The 25,214-nt window shown below is 46.9% G+C and overlaps 1 protein-coding gene across 2 annotated transcripts in view; it reads right to left on the reverse strand.

The window, feature by feature from the left end:
• Positions 1 to 25,214, reverse strand: part of LRRC4B (leucine rich repeat containing 4B) — a 369,551-nt gene that overhangs the window by 89,800 nt on the left and 254,537 nt on the right. The window lies entirely within an intron of this gene.

Consider the following 25,214-nt stretch of genomic DNA (forward strand, 5'->3'; position numbering starts at 1 on the left):
AATGCTAAGGCCTTGCGATCGCCTGCCTTGTTGGGCGTGCGCTGGATTTGCATACGCATCGAGCGAGCGTTCGCATCTAGCGAGAGGGTCTGAATGAGCTCCTATGTCTTTGTGTCCAGACTAAGCAGGTGATTCTGTATCAATGTGTCCAGGGGGGATGCACAGTCTCATTCATTAGGGGCAGATTTACATAGCCAAGGGTTTCAGCACAAATCGCGGCATCTAGCTTGTACATGGGGTACAGCACAAATTATGTCATCAAACGCCCCAATCTATCTACTCGGGAGTGGGCAGCGGAGGCCGGGAGACCTCTGGGAGACTTGCCTACTGTTATGAGCGTCCACAAGAGCTGTCGAGATTCCGGGTTCTCTTGAATGTTCAAAGAGAGTAGACAAGTATGCTTTGGGCTACACTTTTTATGGATGGGCATCGAAATGGGGGGGCCAAGGGGGCGGCTCGCTTCCCCCCCCCTCCAAACTTAACATTTGAAAGGAGTGGCGACCGTGGTCAGTAAGGGGCTGTGCTTTACAGCAATAGGCTGTACGGCCCCTGCATTGCACAGATTAGGAAGTGTAATGTGTGGTATTTAAGTTAAAGGGCCGTTCAGCCTATTGCTATAAAGCACAGCCCTTGACCATCTACGGGCCCCACTCCAGTCCCTGCGCTCTCAGCAATAGGTATGTTGGAGGGAGAAGGGCCTCATTGCATGGAAGCTGGGGCGTCGGAACAATTTTATGTCCCTGTCCCCCTCCCCAACATAAAATCGTTCCAACGCCCTTGCTTTTATGTAATTCCTTTTGCAAATTACACCTCTCAGTTGTACTTTGTATGGGAAAGACACATCTATACCATTCCAACAAACACACTCAGCTGTACAATAAGGATACGCAATATGAACTGCCAAGATGTATTTAAATGTAAAAATAGAAAATGGTTAGCACTGAGTGTGTGTGTGCAGATGGGTGTTTGTTTATACAAAGTAGCAAGTGCCATGTAATAACGCAACCATAGAAAATATATGTTAAAACGTATCACAATCTCCACATTCTAATAAAAAGGCAATATTTAAAAAATATATATTACTTGTGTGATAAAATCAAATTTAAATGATGCGTTATGAGCACCTAGCAACAAGGATTTGGTGATGCTGATCCAAAACGTACATATAAATCAGTTAGTGAATAACCGCATTAGAATTGCCTATCCAATGCGAGAGTTCTTTTTTTCCAAGAGGCGCAGCTTGTGTCTTTCTTTACCCTCAATTATCTGGCGGGATGTACTAAGATGAAAAATGCGGTAAAACCCTTGAATGCAGTTTTTGGGGGTTTTATCGCATTTCCCATATGCACTAAGCACGAGAATGTGGCGCAGAAGGACGTCAGAGGGTGTAAAACCCGGAAATCCCGGTAAGCGTCCTTTTTCCGAATGTTCTTCTGCCAACCCCCCACTTCCAGCTAGTCCCCTCTCCCGGTGAATGATCCCCAGTGGTATGGTGGTACGGAAATTCTGAGGTGGCTTGTACTACGCTGGGGGTCCGGCTTCACTATGCGGCGTTTGTAAAGAACTATGAACCAAGAGAACTGATTTATCAGTTTCGGATCAGCATTATCAAATCCTTACTGCTTGGTGCTTCTTTTACATGTGATTTTATTATAGATTTATAAATGTTTTTTTATATTGGCTTTTTAATAGTATCTGGAGATTGTGATACGTTATTATGGGATGTGGTCACCGCCCCGGAGATCGGGGTGCCGGTGGTCAGGATACTGGAGCCGGAATCCTGACAGCAGTCGGAATCACGGCTCTAGAGTCCAGACCGCTGATATCCAGATGGTGAGTATTAGGGGTTAGGTTTAGGCACTAGGTGGAGGGTTAGGCTGAGGGGGGGTGGGGATTAGGGTTAGGCTGCACACACACTCAGCACCTCCCATTTTTGATTGTTACGTTTATAGTAAAAAAGGGGGTTGGGCCTCTATATGATAAAGGCGGCAGAGTTTAGTGCATGTAGGCAGCACATTTAGCTCTATTTCCATATCTAGATACATACATAGATGTATTTAATGAAATGAGCACTATGCGCTCGCAAGCGGGTCCATGGTGGCCCAGTGCGCATGACGGAGCCGGCTCCTACGTCTGGCTAGAAGGGTGCCTAGAATGGCACCTTGCAGTCAGAATCGCAGACGCAGTGTCCCCCCAGAGAGTCCTCTGGACGCTCTAAACGGCAGACATAACAGCCCCCCGGAGCATCCTTAGGATGCACTGTTGTTATGGTCACTTGTGGCCCCCATCTCCCATGGCATGACGACATACGCTGAGGGGACATGGCCGGCACCGGCTGGCTGTGATGTATCCCACTCTGAGTCATTCCTATTTCTGTTGCAGTGAGCAGGGGCGCAGAAAGCGGGTGTCTCAGGGTTTGCACATTGAGACGAAAACTAGTCACAAAGTAAAGGCTGAAACTAACATTTGCATACTGTGGCACCCACCAGACCCGTAACTAGACGCAGCAGCAATAGCGTCCACCTATGAATTAGGCCCAAACTACCTGTTGCATACATTATTAAGAGGATAGGAAACACATGTTAAAGAAAGGACCATTCGCACAAGTCTATCCTGATCATCTCTCCTATCTAGATTTCTTCAGATATCGGGTTCAAGGGAGGTGCTACCGACTACAAAGAGATTCATAGGAGTAAATGTAATAGTCTGCGGACTGCAGGCATCGGTGAGTTCCATGCAAGACTGCCCAATGTTAATATAAAGTAGCAGTCATTTAAAAGGCAAAACCATTGCGATTTGGACGCATTTTCAGCAAAAAAGTAGACGCCCAACGCTGGCAGAACTGCATAGGACCTTAATAACATGGTGCCTTTCTGCCAGGTCCCCTCCCCATCCACAACATGCAGTGCAGATGTATGTATGTTTGTGTGTAATGTACAGTATGTGTGACACATGTATATGTGGTGTATATATGTGTTTTTCTGTGTGACTGTATGTATGTATGTGTCTAAGTATATAAATATATGTGTGTGGTGCATGTAGCGTTCCCGCTAGGCTGTTTTAGCGGGGCACAGCGCCCTGCAGTCCTTCTGGAGGGCAAAAAGCACCCTGCCCTCCAGGAGGAGGGCAAAAAGCGCCCTGCCCTCACAGCCTGCGGGTGCCGTTCTCACCCACGGGACGCAGTGTCCCGCGGGTGGAGAAACATGCGGTGTCCCGGCCACCGCCGGAGAATAGACGCCGGGCGCATGCGCCCGGCATCTATTCTCCCTTTCTACAGAGCTTGGGGGCTGCGCGGCAAGTCCGTAAACGCCAGGCACGCCCCCAAGTATGACGAAAAGGGGACGCGTCTTATAGGCACACCCCCTTTTCATGACCACGCCCCCTTTTGGGCACGGGGGCGCATAAGGTTGCCCTCTCTAGCTCCGGCGCCCTGCCTGCCGCCAGAGCTAGAGTGAACACTAGTATGTGTATATATAAATATATACAATTATATTGATAGGGGCCCTCACAAAGTTGTTGCCCCAGGGCCCCCTCAAACCTTAATCCGGCCCTGTAGTCACACATACAGATGTGTCCTCATACAATGGGTGTCTGTACGCCATACGGTGTGAAACACTCTGAGAGGAGCAGTGTAACATCATTCTTTTACTACTTGCATCTTTGTCACATCACAGGTGCAGTGAAAAGCTGCTCACAGTGTACTACAGGTTTTAAGGTGCTCATCCACTAGACCAGGGGTGGGGAACCTTTTTTCTGCCAAGGGCCATTTTGATATATACAGTGCCTGTCAAAAGTATTCACCCCCCTTTTTACCTTTTTTGTTACATTACAACCTGCAATTTATTTATTTTTTTTAATCTGAATTTTGGGCCTGATTCAGACCCACTCTCAAGCGGCTGTCCGCTCGCAAGTGGGTCGATGTTGTGCACTGCGCATGCGCACAATGGCGGGAGCTCCGTCGTGCGCATGCGCCAGACGCGACGAGCGAAGGACTTTCCTTCGCTCGTTGTGTCTGATCAAAGGGGGCGTGCTGTCGATGTTGATTGACAGCACGCCCCCTTTGGTGGGTGTGCCGGGGGCGTGCCTCCCTGACGGGGGTGTTCCCAAGGGAACGCCTACCGTCAGAAGCCGGCCCACTGACATCACTAGTGATGTCAGTGGGAGTGATTTTGGCTCTGATAGAGCCAAAATCACTCCGGGCCTTGCGGTTGAAAAACTCAACCGCAGGCTCCGGCTCGCAGTGGTGATGGTCGCGATGGTCAAGACCATCGCGGCCATCAAACTGCACGCTCGTATAGGCTGTGGGTGGTGACCCACAGCTATACGAGCGTCCAGGAGGAAGCTCCATAATTATGGAGGGCGGCCCTCATTCAGAGCGTGCGCTCTGCTCAGAGCGTACGGCTCAGAATGAGGGCCTTTATGTGATGGATCTGCACAAAATAGTCTAATTTGGTGTAGTGAAATGAGAAAAATATATATAAAAAAGAAGCTTTATAGATAAAATTCTGAAAATTGGCATGTGCATATGTCATCACCCCCTTTGCTATGAAGCCCCTCCGAAGTTCTGGTGCAACCAATTACCTTCAGAAGTCACATAATTAGTGAGATGAACTACTCCGTATACACAGCACTGCGGGTGCAGCGATCGCATTACGAATACGGACGCACGGAGTAATCCATCGCAAAGTGAGTGACGGGATGTCAGCGTTCGGGGGTGGTCACAGGGAGGTGGTCACCGCAGGCGCACCTGTCCGTTTGAACGCCGTTATATGGGTGTGCATAAATTAGCCGTTGCGATTGCATACGCAGCATGAGCGCTCTCTGCGTGTAAAGAGGGCTGCCGAGTCTGCGGCTGGTCAGACCTTCCGCAAGGGCAAGGTGGCCGCTTGATGTGCATCAAGGTTACCGAAGCTTACATGGGTAAGCGGCGTCATACGCAGATGAGAAGGCAGCAGTGGGTGTCCCTATGCTCGGGTGAAATTTGGGACCATTAGAATATTTTTGCAGATGTATTGCACATGAAGTCGCAGCTGCAATCGTATTATCGGCCATCTCTGAATAAGGTGTTTAGGAGGTCATTCAGACCCGCTCGCGAGCAAAGTTCGCTCGCTAGCGGATCGATGTTGTGAGACTGCGCATGCGCACGACAGAGGGAGCTCCGTCGTGCGCATGCGTGAGACCCGGCGAGTGACGAGAAATACGTCACTCGGGGTCTCGCACTAAAGGGGGTGTGCTGTCGATGGTGACTGACAGTACGCCCCCTTTGGTGGGCGTGCCGGGGGCGTGGCGGCCAGATGGAGGCATTCCCATGGGAACGCCTACCGTCTGAGTCCGACCCCACTGACATCAGTAATGATGTCAGTGGGAGTGACTTTGGCTCTGATAGAGCCAAAATCACTCCTGGGCTTGCGGCAGCGAGACCCTACCGCAGGGTCTCGTCGCAAGCACGATGGTCACGATGGTCTTTGATCATCGCGACCATCATCATGGATGCTCGCATAAGCTGTGGGTGGTCACCCACAGCTATACGAGCGTCCAGGAGGATGCTCCATTTTCATGGAGGAGGGCCCTGATTCAGAGCGGGCGCTCTGGTCAGAGCATCCGGCTCTGAATCAGGCCCTTAGTTCCTAAGATCGGTATCCCTAGGGTGGAGGTGATATTCTGGTGCCCAACAGCTTGCAGAAGAGGACTGTGGTCCAGGAAATGTGCACCTTGTAGACCAGAGGTAAAAGTATTGTTGTTAGATTTTGCAAATATCTCTTATCATTTAACATGGAATGTTTTATTTTTAATCTGACCCTGTGATTAGTTTTTTCCCCAAATAATGGTCAGAATTCAATTTGGAGCGAAAAGCCATTCACCGATGACGTCATTTTCGCCGATATCATTTATCCCCGTATTAAATTTTAGCGTCTTTTCGCCAGAACAAAATCACAATGCAATGTAATAGGCAAAAATGTTTCGCCTATGAATACCAGGCGGGAAAAAGTGCAGATTTGGGGTTTTGGGGTGCAGAATCCCCCTGTACCCTTTGCACACCCCCCTTGATGCAAATTGTGTAAAAAAAAAAAAAACGCAAAAAAAAACACAAAGGACACCCCAAAAAAGAATTTAAAAAAAATGGGCGAAAAAAATCAAAGTGAGGGTACAAATTTAAAAACTATCGAAATAGCATTTGGGGGGACCTGCAAGTATGGGGGAGGTGTATTTTTGATTGCAGGTGCTTGCTGAAGGTGCGTTTTTGGTGCTATTTAATGCTTGACTTTACACATTTTAAAATATGCTTGTGCCCCAAATTTGATGGGACTATTTATTTCCCCCCAAAAAAGTAGCAAAATTCTATTCTTCACCACTTGCTGAAAGACGCAAAATAGCGCCTATTGAGACCATTTAAAAACCCCAAATACCTTTAGCAGGGATATTCGGGGGTACCCATAGTGTATCCCCATGTCAGAGCATCTTTAGGGGGGTGTCAGGCTGATTTCCCCAAAAATGACAGAATTTTTCACTGATTTCAAATTCGCCGGGTCCCGTTTTCGCACATTTGCAATTGAATGCGGGGACGCGAGCGATACTTTTCAGCCGGCAAAACCTCAGATGACAACAAAAAGTACAACCTCTGACTTTTCGCTTCAAATTGTCAGAAATACTTATTGTATCTGTGATTGCATGCAAAAGGCAAACACTACAGTGCAAGGAGACTTTAGTGCATAATGTTTCAAAATGAATGTCCAATGTTTATGTGATCCATATAAATTACACTTAGGGGTGTATTTACTAAAGTGCAGGTTTTTAGTGGAGATGTTGCCCATAGCAACCAATCCGATTCTACGTTATCATTTATCTATCACCTTCTAGAAGATAATAGCTAGAATCTGATTGGTTGCTATTGGCAACAACTCCACTTCTAAAAACCTGCACTTTAGTAAATACACCCCTTAGAACCCACATTTAAACCAAATGTCTAGAGGGCAATGGCTTTTCTCTTTGCTAGAAATATACATATAGATGAGAACACAATAAGTAATGTGTCTGTGCAATAGGCTAAACAAATCATCTTGCAATGCCGCCCCCTCAACCTGAAAAGAAGACAGCCTGAGCCAATAGGAGGAGGTCTCGGTGAAAACAAAAAAAAACAAGCTTAGAAGAAAAAAGAGTTAGACAATGGAGCTTACAAGAAGAGATTACACCGCACAAAGCCCTTTACATCTTCCGAAACTGCTATACACTATTGTTGGAACTTTGTGTCCTTTCTTTGGGAAACCCGCACCAAGCCAGGAGCACAGAGTTGAAATGTTTACTACAGACGTCCTCAGTCAACACATCGTTGCATTGTCCACTACAGGCAGACAGCAGTGAGATATTGTCCAAGGCGTGATTACTGCTGATACTAGGTGAGCGCACATGAATGCGCACATGAATGCGCACATTTCAAACGTAAGAAAACTGTACATACAGAATACACTATGTATTTTTTCCCACGCTTTTTGTACATTCATAGAGAGTGATGGTGCAAACACACGGTCAGATTTGTTGCCAGATATGAATGATAACGATTTTAAAAATCATTTAATCGTTTATATCTTAAAGAAAATCTGACATGTGGGCCTGCAACGATGGACGATGCGCGTTCCCGCATGTCAGATAACGATATCTGACATCGTCTGTTTGCAGTCAGATTTTGAAGATTTCATTCATTTTAATACTGTCTGAAATCGTTGGTAAAATCGTTCAGTCGTTCATCTGACAGATGTGACCGTGTGTAGGCACCATGACCCATTGATGTCCCTTTTTCAAGCATCAGAAAAGCCTTTGAAATTGTGCCAGCCCAAGTCAAGTCTTAAAGTGCATACACAGGTAAGGATTTTTTTAATGATTTGTCGATAACGACGTCGTTCTCGTTAAATCGTTCAAAAAATATTGTTCAGTTTATGAGTTATAACGATGAACGATTATCACAAATGCGCACTCCTCTTTGTAGTTATCGTTCATCGTCCATTTCAGACTGTCCAACATGATGATTTTCATTAAGGGAAGGAACATTGGCACTGATTCAGAGCCGGACGCAATCAGCGCTCGCTCGTCCTGAAAATAGGGGTGGCTATTCAAATGAACCGTTCGCTGTTTGCGGTCTGTTCACGCCTCTAGGTCTGAACGAGCGAACAAAACTTGTGGTCGTTTTTTGGGAAACTACGCCCCCTGGCCGCTCGCATCCTATGTCATGTCCGCTATTTATTAGATTAATAGAGTACATCGAACAGGGTATGAGCTGCTCGCTATTCTTGTGGTTGGTTTTTGCTACCACAATTTTGCGAGCAGTTCTGGCTAAAAAAAAACCCAGTGACGTGGTCAATGACGCTGCTGTTTTAAATATGCACACCCATAAAACGCCCGTTTTGACCTGCGATCGGATCTCCACTCCCTGTTTTCAAGCACCTTCCCCTGTTACCACCCACATACGCCTCATCCTGTCACTCAAATTAGCAGGCATTCACTATTTTGCGAGCACATTAATTTCGGCCGCACTGACTGGTTTGCGCATGCGTATAACGATCCGTACGCATGCGCAGTTGGGCAAACATCGCTCGGAGCAAACGAGCTGCCGCTTACGAGTGGCTCTGAATCAGGCTCATTATTCGTTCATCGTTCAAAAAATCGTTCATTACCCTTCATAAAATCGTTCACTTTTTCAAGGGAAAATCTGACAGAAAATTGTTGGTTACAAAATCGTTACGTGTGTATGCACCTTTACCCTTACTGACATGTAAGTTACTGTAACCACTGGAACAGCAGTTGGGCCATTCCATGTGTTGTGGATCAGGGGTCCCCACCAGACCATCTCCAATTTTGATAAAATGTTACATGAAGGTTGGCACATATGTATGTCAGAATTACTTTGAGGAAATTTAATTTCATAATCTGCAATAATAGCAAAACTATGGCCTTCAACGCAGGGGTGGGTGCGATGGTTACCCACGCCGCATTGCTCAAGCAGCAGGTGGCTACGATCAACAAAACTGACATGGAATGGCCCAGGTGGAGAACTGAAGAAATATATGAAAGTCAGCGATTGGACTAAGTAAGTTGGCCCTGTAGATCGATCAAGTTTATTTTTCTTTGCCAGGACAGAATGGTTTGAAATATCTCGGAATTGGATCACTACATTTTGTAATCATACTTGATTCTAGGTGTAATTGATATGTAAGGTCTTTCTAAAAAGCTGACACAGATCGGCGCTGCTCGATGTGTTTCTGTGTAGAATGTGTGGACTTGTTGGTGGGATCAGGGACAGCTCAGACAGTTCCTGTAATAGCTCCTTGTGAGTGAGTTGTTGGCTTCAGTCCTATGTGACACATCGCCTCCTTCAGCTTCTCCTACACAGGCTACAGCCAGAAAAATACTTACTGTACATTTTGTAAACCACTGATGATGATTCAACACAGCGCACTAGTGTGGAAGGACATTCTGACATCTTATAAGGCTCATAAGAAATGCCCAAATATATGCTATCCCCCCTACCTCTTACCGCATTGCTGTCTCTTACAGTTTGTGTTAGTAGGACGGGGGAGGATTATTTTAGAGCAAATTTAGATATGAGCATCTCAGACTGTGCCTTTGAAGTCTGGGAGGAAAAAAATGGCAATTTAGAGCCCCTTGTATAAACTAGCTATGGTGTACTTAAGCTGTCCACGCTCCAGTGTGTACTCTAAAACTGATGTTTGTCATATGGAATATAAAAAACTCTATGAGAAATATTGTGGCCAAGTAAGTACACACATAGGGGTCTATTTACTAAGCTGTGCTAGGAGATAACGTGAACAGTGATAAGGTATCAGCCAATCAGCTCCTAACTGCCATGTTACAGGCGGTGTTTTAAAAATGGCAGTTAGGAGCTGATTGGCTGGTACCTTATCACCGTTCACTTTATCTCCTAACACTGCTTAGTAAATAGACCCCTTAACCTGTAACACTGGATTCTGTGGGGATGGACTAATATTGTTTTATGATTTTGACACCAGTGATGAACATGATGATAATATTGTCAACATTGAGGAAGATGACCAGTGTTGTGCTAAAGCCCATTAGTAACACATAAAATAAAATAAGAAAGCTATATCTATTCTACAGTCCAACACGCAACAAACAAAATGTTTTCTTTTGTGGAGGCCCAAATAAACCAAGCACTTCTACATACTGTACTGTAAGTTACATTCCCTGATGTTAAAATGCTTGGAGGTGTGTTTACTAAGCCTTGGATGGAGATACAGTCCCAACCAATCAGCTCCTAACTGGCATTTTTTGCAAACACAGCCTCTGACATGGCAATTAGGAGCTGATTGGCCGGGACTTTATCTCCGTTCACTTTATCTCCATGAAAGGCTTAGTAAATAGACCCCTTAGGGGCCTATTCATCAACACTAAAATAACATTTTTAAGGACATTTTCCTTAATTAACGTTATTTTAGTATTCATGAAGTATCTTAACACAGGAGATATCACTGATATCTCCTGTGTCAGCGCGTGCAGGTCCCCCGGCGTCTCCCTCCAGCGCTCTGGTCCGTCCTCTGGCTCCAGTGGCTGTTCTGAGACGTGTTCTCCCAGAAGAGAAAAAAAAATATTTTTTTTCTAAACTGTACTGTGTGCTGCTGGGAGACCAGGTGTCAGAACAGCAGGACGGAGCCGGAGGTGCTGCAGCGGGCAGGTAAGTGCGGGGGGGGGTATGCGGAGGGGGGAGGAGGGTGTCACAAAATTACCACAGGTGTAGGCAGTGCTGCGCATGTGCTGGTTTTACAGATGTAACAGCGCATGCGCAGCACTGATTACAGCTGCGGTAAGTTAGAGTAGAGAGGGAAAAGTATCTATTTCCCGAAAAGCTGTCATCACAAAAATGACAGCTTTTCGAAATAGTTATGGAGAGGAGGAATGATGGATTCCTCTGGTAATTAGGTAGAACTCCATGCAAGTTCTAAACCTAATTACCTCCAGAGAATTTTTAGGTATGATGGATAGGTCCTTTAGTCACTGGGAAATTGTTCTCTTTCTCCTAAGGATACTGGAATTGGTTTTTGTATGGGTCAGACTTACTGTAGGAGAACTTTGCAATCTGCCCAAGTCCTACATAGTCCTTAAGTTCCAGCTTCAGAGGCCCGGTCATGCCAGTCAGAAACCATCAGAAGGAATATTCTCTGGTATCTCCACACTGCATTGGTCCTCACTCCAGGTGGGTATGGTCTTTCTGATGAAACTGGGGGCTATTCAACCCACAGAAACGCGTCAAGGCTGAATACCACATCGGTTCCGGACCCAGTAAAAAGCCACTTTAAACTGCCGTAACATCACTGTTCATGGGACTTATTCCTATTACCGGGTGTCTGTTACCAGTTAGGGACCACGTGGACGGTTCTGGGTGTGAGGATTATCCGGCACGCTGTTATCTCATGCAGCTTGGGGATTAAAGGACTGCAGGAGGATCTATCCAGGTCTCTAATTACAGTTTGTGAGTACCACCTCCGGTCCACAGACATCTTTACAAGCAGCACCTGTGCTATCTATTTATTTACGTCATGGAACTCAAACTTTTGCTTTTTTAGCTACCCCGGTGATCAGCGTACTGGCTTTAAGTGAGCTGCTACATATTTACAACACTGCGACCTGAATTGGTACATTCTTGCTCACTTTTATACACTGTATATTTATGTGGCTTACTGGCCTGTCATTCTGATATTTATCTCATTGATTATTATATATATATAGTTTTTCTCGTGTCATTACAATTGTTTTTTTATATTGGTATTAAACACATGAAATCTATTACTAATCCCAGGTTATTTGTCTTTAGCGCTCACTTCTTTTCTATATTTGTATCTTTTAGTGGTTCTGTGTGAGCTGTAGACATTTACTAGGTTGTTTGAGGCTGATGCACAGCGCGCCGCTATATTTGTTTGGATATATATGTTTATAATTTAATTCTAAAGACCTGACTTCTACTACTGCAGGTGTCATCCATTGTAAAATAAAACAAATAATACATTTCCAACAGGAGGGATATATTAAGAACCTTATAATGTACTGCTGTGATTTTTAGGCATCTGTTGTCAGCACCGCAGTACTGAAATGGGCTGGCGAAACCAAACATTGTAATGCTATAAAAATATTTATGAGAATACGCAAAAAACAGCAAAACAAATGATAGCGTAACTGCTTTCTATACGAGAGCATATGATTACACAATATAGTAAAATGGTATCAGTCTTTAAGGACTCGAAACCGATGCAGCTGATGCGCTCAAAAATCCGCCAATACTTGCAGCGGGCGCCTGACGGAAAAAGAGGCCTCCTGCCGGCATCTCAGGCCTGATGCTTGCGTCCCAAGACCACCAGTCTCAATGTTCGCAACATGACCATCTGAGCAAGCATAAAGGTGTGTACACATGCAGCGATTTTTCGGACGATGGAATGATAACGATATCGTTATCGTTCAGTCGTCCAAAAAAAACGTTCAGTTTCTGCCCCACAATGATGAACGATAACAACCAATGCGCGCTCCCGTTTGTCGTTATCGTTCATCGCCCGAACGATAATGTCAGGCTGAACGTGTTCGGCTATGAGGAAGGGATCCTGGCACTCATGATATCGTTCAGTGTTTGTGCTCAGTTCTCATGGGAATGCCTACCGTTTGGGGGAGGCCCCACTGACATCACAAGTGATGTCAGTGGAGAGCTTCCGGCTCTGACAGAGCCAGAAGCTCTCCGGGGCTTACGACAAGTGAGACCCTACCCTAGGGTATCGTCGTAAATCCCGATGGTCGCGATGGTCTCTGACCATCGCGACCATTACCCAAGCGGTCATTAGAGCTGTGGGTGTAAACCCACAGCCTAACGACCGAAACAGAGGCGGGCGGTCAGGATGCAAGCGGCCGCCCAGTTTCTGAGCGACCGCTTGCATCCTCCGACCGCCTCTGAATGAGGGCCAAAGTATCGGGTGCGTGCCCGCATATCCCCGTATTCAATTAGGAATCGGCAAAAACGGGACCCGGCAAAAAGGTAAGTATCATAAAGTCCTGTCACTTTTGGGGAAATCAGCCTGTCACCCCCCCCAAAAGATGGTCTGACATGGGGGATCACTATGGGTACCCCCGAACTGGCCTGCTAAAGGTATTTGGGGTTTTTAAACAGCCGCCACAGGTGCTTAATGTGTCTTTAAAGAAGTGGTGAAGAATAGCATTTAGCTTCATTTTTTTTTTTAAATAAATAACTAGCCCCATCAAATTTGGGGTACATGAAAATGAGTGCAAGCATATTTTTAAGTACCTAAAGCGATTTTTAAAAAATCATTAAAAATCCACCTGCCGCAACCAAACGCACACTAAAAACACCTGCCGCATACTTGGGGACCCCCCCCCTGAATCTATTGTGCTAGTTTTTTAGTTTGCCCCACAACTTTTTTTTTTTTTACCCCCAAAACTAAACCACTGGGGGTGTCCTATTTAAATTTTTTAATTTTTTTTGACACAGATTAGTTTTAGGGGACATTCCAAGGGGTGCAGAGTACTTTTTTTTAAGTCTGCACCTGAAAACCCCAATTCTGCACTTTTTTTCGCCACCTATTCAGTAGTGTAAACTTATCCCCGGTTTTTGACAAAGTCTTTGAAATTGAATATTGGGATAAGTGAAAATGGCGAAAATTACGTAGTCGGCGATAATATCGCCGATAACCCGTTTTTGCAGCCTAATTGAATACAGCCCTATTTCCCCTTTCCGTGGGTCCCATGCTCCAAACTGTGGGCCTGATTCAGACCCGGTCGCAAGCGCTGAGCGCTCGCAACCGGGTCGATGGTGGCCCATAGCATGCGCGAGACTCGGCTAGCTTTCAGACGTTACCATAGTCAAAGTGCCGACATGCCAAATGTCAACATATCAACACGGATGTTGTCGGCAGTGATATAATGTTGACAATCACAATTTCAACAGCTCATGTTACGGGTAATCTGCAGATAGTGATAGACTGCCATTAAGGTTAGGGTTAAGCTGTACCACATCCTCTCAGACAGATCTTTTCTCTTCACCATTGTGACAAAGTAACAGGGAAGAACAAATGGCCTTTTTAAACATTAAGGGGCCTATTCATCAACTGATAACTGGCCCGGTAACCATGCGGAAGCGCTAGTTTCCACATATTTAGGTTACCGGGCCATTCGTTATTGGGGGTCCCAAATGGATATTCAGCAAACTCCGAAAAATGAAAGTTTTTGGTGTTTGCTACTGAGAACAAGAGTCATCTTCAGACGCGCTTGCTCTCGTAGCCCCACTCCTTCCTATGGGAAGGAGTTCCGGGGATGCGTAGAGGGATCCTCCTCACTACCTCCCCGCATGCTGGTACTTGTGGTTCTCCAAGTACCAGCATGCAGGGGGGGGGGGGGCTTGCTGGGACCTGCAGTTCTGCAGTAAAGACAATGTTTTGCTTATTCTATATTTACACTACATTTACACAATCAACCCGCCACCCACTGCCCAGGGGTGGCGGGGATAGCCCTGGGCTATCAACCTAGGCTAGGGGTGCCCTGGAGAGGGGGACCTCTTTATTGGGGTGGTCCCCAACTCCCCAGGGATCCCTGGCCTGGACTGACTAGCGGTCAGGGCTGATGCTGTGGCTGGGGGCACCGGTGATAGGGCTCCCCAGGCTGTGGCATCAGCCCCCCGCTAGAATGGGTCCAGTGCTGGTTCTGGAGCTTACAAGCGATCCTTACGCAATTTTTTCCCCTGTAAGTCCAGAATCAGGACTGGTTCCCAGAGCCCAGTGCTGGTTGTACTAAGGGCCTGATTCAGACCCGCTCGCAAGAGGGTCGATGGGGTCCCAGTGCGCACGCACGTGCGCGAGCCCCATAGTGAGTGAGAACTTCACTCACTCCAGGGCTCGCAACAAAACGGGGTGGCTGTTGATGTTGATCGACAGCTCTCCCTGTTTTGTAGGCGGGTAGGGGCTGCACAAACGGAGGCATTCCTGAAGGAACGCATGCCGTTTGTGGGCGGCCCTACTGGCATCACTCGTGATGTCAGTAGTGGACTTCCTGCTCTATTAAAGCAAGAAGTCCACTCGGCATTGCGAGTGCTGAGACCCTATCACAGGGTCTCCTCACAATGCCGATGGTCGCGATAATTACGACCATCTCCAGCACGCTCGCACAAGCTGTGGGTGGGCCACCCCAGCTTAGCAAGCGGGCAGGAAAAAAAAAACCTCCGCCCTGATTCAGAGCGAGCGCTCGCAAATAGCGAGCGGCTCTGAATCAGGCCCTAAGTACAATGGAACCCTACGCAATTTTTTCCCTGTACTTAGACAACCAGGACTGGCTTTGAAAAGTCCAGGGATGGTTTTGTTTAGGGGGGGTACCCCACGTCATTTTTTTTACTTAATTTAACTCTTTATTTGCTTTATACAGCCAGATACATGCATGCATCTCACTGATGTCTGTGTCAATCCGACCTGCTCATGCTCAAATCGAAAGCATGAAGCAGGTCTATTCATTTGGGGAATTGAAGTTTGATTTGAAGTTCAATTTTGTGTTCGATTTCAAATCGAATGATAGTAAATAAGGGATTTGTGTGCAGGGTTGCCTACCCTCCCGATTCGGACGGGAGCCTCCCGATAAACGGGTGCAGCTCCCGCCCCCCGGAAAGGCAGGCAAGCCTCCACCTGCCGCCGATCCCCCGAACCCCCCTCCCCATTACCTGATAAACCCCCGCAGCGGGGGGGGGGCGCTGACGCGATTCGCGTCATTTTGGCCCCGCCCCCTGCTTCGCAATGCTTTTTTTTCAGCATTGTGTAGCGGGAGAAGAGCTAAAATGACGCGATCGCGTGGCCTTGCCCCTGTCACGCCCACAAACCGACCTCAGCTCGTTTGGACCCACCCCCTTTTGCCGACCACGCCCCCTGTTCTGCCGATCTGATCCGGAAGGAGCAGCCAGATTGTCGGCAAGTATGTGTGCGTTGGTCTATGTAAAAGTACTGATGTTCCATTTGAGGTCGATTTGACTAAAATTCGATTTGAAATTCGATTTTACATTCGATTTGGCCTTTAGTAAATACCCAAATGTAAAATCGAATGACAAATCACTCAAAATGCAAAATTGACCTTCAGTAAATTTACCCCCAGATCTCATTATCCTGACTATTAAATGAAGAGGATTGAGTTCTGGTGGGTAGTACACACGACTGTAGCCCATTTTTGTGGTCTTATTGATCAGACTAGTGCCATGTCAGGTCTGACACATAGAATACACAAGCAGGGAAAGCAGATGACATAAACCAGCAGTATCATTAATAAGTAGCGCACTGTGTCCTTCTCTTGCAGCAAGCTACAATCACCTGACGAAGGCCACTACATTTCAATGTCAGGGTTACTGATGAAACGTCTGCAGGACTCGGGAAGTCATTTTCCGTCCGCCGCCAGACTCTGCACACGGCCCCGTTGTTTCAGCAGCAACCCCACTGAGACTCCGTCTACCAACCGGGCTACAGAAGGGTGATCCTAAAAGGATGGCAACCTGCGGCTGCAGCAAGACACGTCTTCCAGCAGCCTGAGCTCAGCGATTCTGCGGCTTTCCTTCCCTTCCCTGGCCACAGTCACTGCCAGTGGGCAGTTGTGATTGGCATGCTTGATCGCCTACCAGTAGGGTTGCCACCCGTCCTGCATAGAACAGGATTGTCCCGTATAGATGTAAAGCGGGTGCAATATGTCCCGTATTGGGTGCTGCTGCGTGGAGAAGTGTATTTTTACTGGTGCGGTGACTGTGTGAGGCTGAGCTCTGAGTCCAGACAAGATAGGTACTAGTGTCTAGACGCCCTTCACAGAGAGGACCCTGACGTCATCAGCTCCTGTCCAATGTCATTCCCTACCATCCACGTGGACACTAATAGGGGAATTCAATATGGAGCGAAAACTCAGTTTTTGCGTTAATCTCGCACCTATGACGTCATTATCGCAGGTCTTAGTTTTACACCGTATTCAATTTCAAAGACTTTTCGCAGGTTCGAAAAGTCTTTGAAAAAAAACGGGGATAACTTTTCACCACTGAATAGGTGGCGAAAAAAAGTGCAGAATTGGGGTTTAAGGGTGCAGGCTTAAAAAAAAAAATAGCCTGCACCCCTGGGAATGACATTTTAAAAAGAACTGTGTCAAAAAAAAATAGGGACACCCCAAAAAATTAATAAAAAAATTGGGGTGAAAAAAAAAATGGGAAAAAAGTGTTTAACAATAGCGAAATAGGTTCAGGGCTATTCTGCAAGTATGCGGCAGGTGTATTCTAGATTAGGCTATTTGCGGCAGGTGTATTCTAGAACAGGCTATTTGCGGCAGGTGTATTCTAGAACAGGCTATTAGCGGCAGGTGTATTCTAGAATAGGCTATTAGTGGCAGGTGTATTCTAGATTAGGCTATTAGCGGCAGGTGTATTCTAGATTAGGCTATTAGCGGCAGGTGTATTCTAGAATAGGCTATTAGCGGCAGGTGCATAGTTGGCGAATTTTTAAAAACTTACTTTAGGGACATAAAAATATGCTAGTACCCATTTTCATGTACCCCAAATTTGATGGGACCACTTAAAAAAACCTTAAGTGCTCTTCTGCAACACTTCTTCAATGTCGGGAAAAAAACACCTGCTGCGGCTATTTAAATCCCCGACTTTCATTTGCAGGCTAAAACGGGGGTACCCATAGTGATCCCCCATGTTTTTACAACTTTAGGGGGGTCCTACAACTTTTTCCAGGAAAATTTCGTAGTTTATCGCAAATCCCACTTCGCCGAGTCCCGTTTTCGTAGATTTTATATTGAATACGGGATAAAGCGGGCGCACGCCCGATACTTTATCCCTGAAAAATCTCCGATGTGGAGCGAAAAGTCCAGCACGGACTTTACGCTCCCATATTGAATATCCCTCTAAGGGGGAATATAATCTTGTGGCGAGTGAAGCGAGCCACCGAGTCCGAAGAGTGGCGAGTGAAGCGAGCCCGCGAGGAAACAAGTTTTTTCTTTAGGTGGACTTTATGGGCACGGAACCACACTTCAGCCCTCACTGTACGTCACTTCCAGGTCCTTAGCATGAAGGGGAAATAAGCTCTACCCAGACAGATAGGCTCAGCCTCTGTGCGCTGCTATATGCAGCGTGACAGTGCGCAATACGTCAGTAGCAGTACGGAGGCGTAGCGTTGGTAGCAGGACACCAGACCACAGCTACTGTGCTCCAAGTGAGTGCTTTAAGCTTGGACTTTTAAATTAGATGCTACATCAGCAATTATCTGCTTTTTGTCAACCCCTGTCATAGTAATATGCATTATCAGGATGCATGCAGTTTGTATAAATGTTCTGGTTCTTTTAACTACTGACATCTGTTACTGTTTGTTTCATGCCAATTGATATACTGTACTGTAAGAGTCATTCAATAGTTGTATACTTCTATCATACCTACCTACTCTCCCGGAAGTAGCGTGAGTCTCACGAATTTGATTCCCCCGCACCCCCAGAAGAGTAGGCAGCCGTCCAGCATCTTCACTAGGAAGTGGGCACTATAGGGAGGATAATCCCGCGTAAACAGTGAGCCAATATGACATATTTATAAGAAAATTACATCAGTAACTCTCTATCGTCAGATGATGAATGTAACCATAAGTTCTTTAAAACCATATTTTCTCAAAAATAAAGACACAGACCAAGTTAATGCGGTTCAACAATAATAGGTCTGCTTTATTTATTTATAATAAAGAGTATGGTGGCAGAGGAAAGAACGGCAAACCACCGGCGCCCACTTGACTTAGGCAAAAGATGTCCACCACTTACCAGGGCCAATATCCCAATTAATGGTAAGTGAGATATAAAATACTTTGCAAGGGCCAACTCTCCCTTTATAGCAAGTGAGACGGTATCCAACACCCATACCGATGCACCATTTTAGCCCACCCGGATGAGAGGCGCTGCTGACCCCAGTAGGGTTTCCCGCCATGAAATAAAGCCGACACAAGACACAATAGGGGAGGGAGGGTGGGAGATCAGTATCCAAGAGGCAGAATATCCTTCAGACATTACCCATACTCCCAGTAACCACTCCCCCCTTAACGACAAACAAGCTATCCCTGTGACTTTAACAACTGCCAACCCTAAATTACCCCTCCTTTCACTTTATTAACCCCATCCATCCCTGTCTAGAGGTTTACATGCCCTCTGTTCTATGCAAACCTCGGCTATCTTATTGCCCCCCCCCCCTCTCGATTAGCTCTATAGTGGTTGGCCAAGTCCATGGCGCACAAAACTGTAGGCAAGGGCTTCAGACATACCTCCCAATCATCCTGATTTCAGCGGGACAGTCCCATTTTTCGGGCACTGTCCCGCTGTCCCACTTGCGGGCCCCTGTGCCCCACGGAGGGTGAATAGGTTGTGGGACGCTCTCTGTACATAGTGTCAGGAGAGGCTGTGTGCAGCCTAGCAGCTGTCAGAATACTGGGCTCTCCCCCAGTGTGACGAGTAACGAGTGCCTGACCTGCGGTCATGCTCCAAATACATCATACATCAGAGAGTGTAACCTAGCAGGCACAAGGCCCACACCACCCTTAGGCACGTGTGAGGAGTCCCGGTGTGGACTTTATCAATGTATGGAGGTACAGTATGCATGAGGGGTCTCTGGGTTGGCTACCTGGCATTAAAGGCATATCTGGGACATGGGGGTGCTGTGACTATATAAAGGGGCATGATGGGGCTCTAAGGTATATAAAGATGTATGAGGGGGCTCTGGGCTGCCATATAAGGGCATGATGGGGCTCTAAGGCATATTAAGGAGCATAGGTGGGTCCTTAGGCAAATAAAGGGGTATGAGGGGGGCATTTATTACACTGGTTAGACAATATCCTGAAAGCTGAAAATAAAACTGCGGTTCTGGCCACACCCCTGATCGCGCTCCCTGTCCTGGAATATGAAAAAGGAAAGATGGTAACCCTACCTACCACAGTCTGAGGAAGCTGCTGACCAGTCATAATTGAGCGGCGGGGAAACGTGTCACAAGGACTCTACCTTTCATTACAAGCTCCTATCACTGCGCTGATACCTTGCTGTGAACGGCATTTGGGATATTGAAGCTGCAGACCAAGTACAGTATACTTCTTGCTACAAACCTCTAGACTGACTGCATTGTGGAAACCCTGTCAGCAGGGAGATAGGAGGACAGATATTGGTGTCCCACAAAAGTGGAGGGTCTGGAACAGCTCGAAAATTTTATGTCCGACCGTGGTAATAAGGCTATATGGTACCAAATAGTGAATTAATTGAAGGAGCTTATGTGATATTAATACAAGGAAATAATAGATTTGCACTATTAACTCTATTTTGGAACTGCATTGCTAATCTCATTAACAAAGCGGAATAACCTGAGAAGTTGCTGCTATAGTAATATGAAAGCTACTAATTACTAGTTTGGAGAGGCTCCGGGGCCTATTCATCAACACTAAAATAATGGTTTTAAGGACATTTTCCTTAATTACTGTTATTTTAGTATTCATTAACAAACTTAGCACAGGAGATATCACTGATATCTGCTGGTTAAGTCCGTCTACGTTAATTTCTACACTCCCCATACATTAGTACATTAGTATGGGAACATTTAGTACATTAGTATGGGGATGTAGAAATTATGCTATTCATCAAATTCCGACAATTATGTATTTTCGGAATTTGTTGGTGTTACTATACGTCACTCTCAGGTGGCGTATAGCGGGTTACACTTACCTGCTAACAGCGTGAGCAGATCCTCCTCGGCTCCCTCCGTCACTCCTTGGTCCCTCCTCTTGCTCCGGCTGCTGCTCTGCACAGACTGTGTTCTTCAGACGGGAGGTCCGGAATACGCGACTGCAGCCTATGTACCAAGCGGCCAGGTAGGTGGGAGAGGGAAACAGAGGGGAGGGGGCGGGAGAGGTGGTTGGCGGGGACAAAGAAATCCCGAAGCTGTAATCAGTGCTGTGCATGCACCACTTTTACGAATGTAACGACGCATGCGCAGCACTGATTACAGATGCGATAACTTAGAGTAGAGAGGGAAAAGTATCTATTTCCCGAAAAGCTGTCATCGCAAAAATGACAGCTTTTCGGAATAAATACTTATGGAGAGGAGGAATGATGAATCCTCCGGTAATTAGGTAGAACTTCATGCGAGTTCTAGACCTAATTACCTCCATTGATTTTTAGTTATGGTGAATAGGCTCCACAATTATTAACAACCGTGGGGTTTGCAGTTATACCCCTTTCACACAGAAAAGCAAATTACCAGGTAAAGCACTTTTACCTGGTAATTTGCTGTTCCACACGGGTCCTTTTTCTGTGTGGAAGGGTCAACCCAGGTCGAAAACAGAGTCGGAGACCCGGCTATTTCGACCCAGGTTGACCTTTTCAGATAGAAAAAATACCCCTGTTGATCATCAATTACCGGGTAGAAATGCTTGATCCGATAATTTGCTTTTCTGTCTGAAAGGAGGTTCATGCTGGGACCGGCAAACGACCCAGCACTGAAATACCGGATAAAAGATGTTTTTTGGGGAAAATTCTGTCTGAAAGGGTTATTACTAACCTATTGTGCAAATTAGCAGATAATAAGTAAATTATTGATTCTTTTTATGTGCTTTTTATATGGTTTTATCATTTTATGTTATATGGCCATTTATGTTTTTATTAATAAATTGATGTACTAATGTACTAATGGTGTGATAATTTAGCCAGCTGAGCAGTGTTTTTTTTTTAAATTTGTAAATCCGACCTGGGTTTTCAGACATGGGCCCTCATTCAGAGCCGGACGCTCTGAGCAGAGCGCACGCTCTGAATGAGGGCCGTCCTCCATAACTATGGAGCATCCTCCTGTACACTCGTATAGCTGTGGGTCACCACCCACAGCCTATACGAGCGTGCAGTTTGATGGCCGCGATGGTCTTGACCATCGAAACTGCGAGCCGGAGCCTGCGGGTGAGGTTTTCAACCGCAAGGCCCGGAGTGATTTTGGCTCTATCAGAGCCAAAATCACTCCCACTGACATCACTAGTGATGTCAGTGGGCCGGCTTCTGACGGTAGGCGTTCCCTTAGGAACGCCCCCGGCAGGGAGGCACGCCCCCGGCACGCCCATCAAAGGGGGCGTGCTGTCAATCAACATCGACAGCATGCCCCCTTTGATAAGATACAACGAGCGAAGAAAAGTCCTTCGCTCGTCGCGTCTGGCGCATGCGCACGACGGAGCTCCCTCCGTCGTGCGCATGCTCAGTGCAGAACATCGACCCACTTGCGAGCGGACAGCCGCTTGCGAGTGGGTCTGAATCAGGCCCATGGTTCCAACTCAGGTCAGACATCGTTTACACAGCAAAATCGATCTGGGTTATTCTCATGTCAGCCCCGTTCACACTGAACCTGGGTCTACCCTGCTAAACTTGTGAGGTCACAAAAAGTGGGAGGTGACTGCTCCACAACCACTAATCAGCTCATTTGAGGCATGACCCAGGTCGGATAACCCGGGTTGCACCGTTTACACTGCACCATAACCCATCCTGGGTCCGACTCTGGTAGTGAGGCGCGCCAAGAGCCGCGCCGGGCCCGGGTAAAAAGGGGGGGTGGCCTAATCGCGGGAGGCTTGGGTACACCCCCATAGGAAAAATTAATAATAAAAAGGTAAAATTTTTGAAGCGCCGCAAAGCGGAGCTGCCCGGCGCATAGCTAGTGGGGGGCGCAATCAGTGTGATCGCTCCCCCCCACACGCATAGGAGACTGCTGTGGCTGCTGCTTAGCAGTTGAGAGCAGTCTTCCAGTGGAGCCCAGCACACATCAGCGTGTGCTGGGCTCCTGTGATGTAAGAGGGAGGAGGGGGCGGCGCCATACCTGGGCCCCCGCTGGGCCCCTCCAGCAATCACGGGCCTGGGTAATTAGCACCCGCTCCGCCACCTCTCGGCACCCATGCTGGTAGCTACCTGGGTTGGATTGTCGAGTCACTTGACCTGGGTTATTTTTCAGGGACCCTTTTACACTGAGCTGCAACCCGGGTAGACCCAGCAAAAACCCAGGTTTTTGCTCTGGTGTAAAAGGGGTATTATTCTACCACAGTCTGGGCTGACTGTACAACAGCAGCCCCAGCACCTCCTGCTCTCTGCAAATACATACAAACATGTCAAATAGATACACACTGCTATACTAATCTAATGATGTTAAAACAGTTTATTTAAACATTTGTACATTAATACACTGGGCCCAGTACTGTGACTTTAACCCTGTCAGTTCTGGCAGTAGCGGGAGCGACTCTCCTGATCCCCAGTGCACTGCAACAGCCACAGTGAGGCCTCCCCATTCTGCAGCCTGGGTAGTGCTGGGGGCATTTCCCCCAGTGCACCGGGGGTTAACTGCACGCCGCCGCGGCCGCCTAGCTTGTTCCAGGCTGTGGCGTGCCTGGTCCCCTTTCAGCACTGGGAGCCGGCATTCCCAACCTCCAGCATACGGAAATTCATAGCCCTGCAGCCTAGACTGCATCGGCTCTCTGTGCCGCAGTTGCCAGGGGTGATTCGGAGCTGTGGCAGATACAACAAAATCAAATACAACTGTTTATCTCCTGGCGCCTTGCTGACTTCCTCTGGTCCAGGACTTTGACAATAACCTAGCCGCGGTTAGGCGGCGGGGAAGGGGGGTTAGGTTTAGGCACTTAGACGGGGGATTAGGGTTAGGCCCTGGGGGGGAAGGTTAGGGTTAGGCACCCCTAAGGGAGGGTTAGGGGGTAGAATTAATTTAGTTTTACTTACCTGGGAGGGTCGGGATTTTCAGCCTGTTCGGGCAGCCGCTGTCGGGGATTTGAACCGCCAACCAGGGGTCCGGCGGTAAATCATACCGATTCCCCGGTAAGTGCCACCCATCTACTTAATACATATCTCCTGGCGCCAACAATTGAAATCAGCGCCTAGCGCTGCTAGTATATTGAATAGGAAGTAGATAGTATAGTATATTATATAGAAAAATGTAATCTTGCGGCAATTAGCCCTTTTGAAAATGACGCTGCTGCACGAGGGTTAACCCCTTCAATCTCACAGTGGCCGCCTGTCATGGCCATGTGGGAGGGGTCTCCGGCCTCAACCTCTTAAAGTTTTTTTTTTTTTCTAGGAAAGTTGGAGCTTCACAATTTCTCCTGAATGTGGGTCAAACAGTGATTGAAAAATATAACAGAGGAATCAGGTTAAAATTTAGCTATCGTACATTCATAGCAGAAGCGATCGTGAAATAACCCAGCAGTTTCAAAATGTTACCTAGTGCTATCATGGCTGCTCCCAATCAAAGCTATAGGCGGCTTTCATTTTGTGTAGGTGATGGGAACACCTAGATCTTTTGCAGAAAATGAGGAAAGGAGACGGGTATAATCAAAGGTACAGTAGGTTCTGCAAGGAGCATTGGAACTATTTTTAAATGACTGACCAGCCAGGTAAAATGTTTGATTATTTAGTTCCCACTAAAGAAAGCAATAAGGAACATATCAAACTACATTTTTATTACACACAGGAAAGAAACAAAGTATTGTACGGCTGCATTCTGTAACCCTGGGAAAGGTGCTCAATGCAGCAGGTGCTTCCTGTATTATGCCCTCTCCCAGGCAGGGCAGCACAACAGCGGAGTCCAGGAGTGGGCATAGGGCCTGATTCAGAGCCGGACGCTGTTTGCGCTCGCTCGTTCAGAAAAAGGGGCTGGCTATTTAAATGAACCATTCGCTCTTTGCGGTCTGTTCACGCCTCTATGTCTGAACGAGCGAACAAAACATGCGAACGTAATTTAGAAAAAAACTCCCCCTGGCCGCTATTTATTAGATTAATCGAGTACATCGGACGGCGTATGAACTGCTCGCTATTCTTGTGGTTGGTTTTTCCTACCACAATCATGCGAGCAGTTCTGGCTATAAAACAACCAAGTGACGTGGTCGATGACGCTGCTTTGTTAATTATGCACACCCTTAAAACGCCCGTTTGGCACGCCTGCGTTCGGATCTCCACTCCCCGTTTTCAAGCACCTTCCCCTGTTACCACCCACAAACGCCTCATTCTGTCACTCAAAATAGCAGGCATTCGCTATTTAGCGAGCACACGATTTTTGGCCGCACTGACTGGTTCCCGGATGCGTATTAAAATCCGTACGCATGCGCAGTTGTGCGAACATCGGTAGGAACGAACGAGCGGCC

This window comes from Taudactylus pleione, unplaced genomic scaffold (assembly GCF_031769625.1).
Source record: "Taudactylus pleione unplaced genomic scaffold, aTauple2 ptg000563l, whole genome shotgun sequence".
Classification (NCBI taxonomy): Eukaryota; Metazoa; Chordata; class Amphibia; order Anura; family Myobatrachidae; genus Taudactylus; species Taudactylus pleione.